Source organism: Aplysia californica, unplaced genomic scaffold (assembly GCF_000002075.1).
Source record: "Aplysia californica isolate F4 #8 unplaced genomic scaffold, AplCal3.0 scaffold00125, whole genome shotgun sequence".
Taxonomy (NCBI): Eukaryota; Metazoa; Mollusca; class Gastropoda; order Aplysiida; family Aplysiidae; genus Aplysia; species Aplysia californica.
Window position 1 is genome coordinate 1,307,420 of NW_004797395.1, and position 1,055 is coordinate 1,308,474.

A 1,055-nucleotide genomic window follows, 5' to 3' on the forward strand; every position below is an offset into this window, starting at 1 on the left:
GCTCGCTCAGCGAGCCAATCACAATCCAACACTTTTGGGGTCCACGTAGACACCATGACTACGTAGACCCCAATCAGGGAGTACGTAGACACTTCCTATATTAAACTAGATCGTACGCTGTGACCTCATTCTGGTTCATTGGGAAGCGCATATATGCACTCAATTTGGAACCAAATGAAAGACACTCTTTTAAAAAAGAAGTGGGGGAAGGGGTGAGGAGGAGGGGGCGGGGGCGTCGGGATGACATGACAAGAAAATATTGTTTTGTTTTTCATTGTGCACCTTCCCATAGTGTGCTCACTTCGAAGCGAAATTTCTGTAGAGTGAAAGGACCGGTGCCCACGATAGTACATGTACGCGTTCTAGGATATCATAATTCAAGTCGATGGATGTCACTCCGCGGGGAATAGTTGTTGATGGTTAGCAGATGCTCTGGTGTGGTTTGCTCCTTCTTTGCTGTCACACATCTATCGTCCTGATTTCTGCTAATTTTTTGCGTTCGTTACTCTCGATTAACACCTCTAATCTTCGTCACTTGTACGACATTATTGTGTTGCAAATGCCGTAAAACGCATACTAAAACTTCGATACAGAGAAATGTCAACATAATATGATTCTCAAACCTACTGACTTGGTGTGTCATACACACCCTAAATGAGTAGGATTTTCTGTAGCACCGCTAGGTGCTTGTGGATAGTGGCAAAAAATCTTTCATCTTCATTCAACCCACTGGGTTTACGAGAAGAGAGTGGCTTGGGGGACTTTGGACCATCCTCCCACTCAAGTCGATGTATGAGCCGGTCACGACGTTCGAGATGTCACCATTGACTTGTGTATTATATTAAAGGAAGTGTCTACGTACTCCCCGATTGGGGTCTACGTAGTCATGGTGTCTAAGTAGACCCCAAAAATGTTGGACTGTGATTGGTTGTAAAAGAGATTGGTTGGCAAGAGCTTGTTTTCCAATGCAGTGGTGCCCCAACGGTTGCCCCAACCACGGGATATAAGTAATAGAAGAAGAAGAAGAAGAAGAAGAAGAAGAAGAAGAAGAAGAA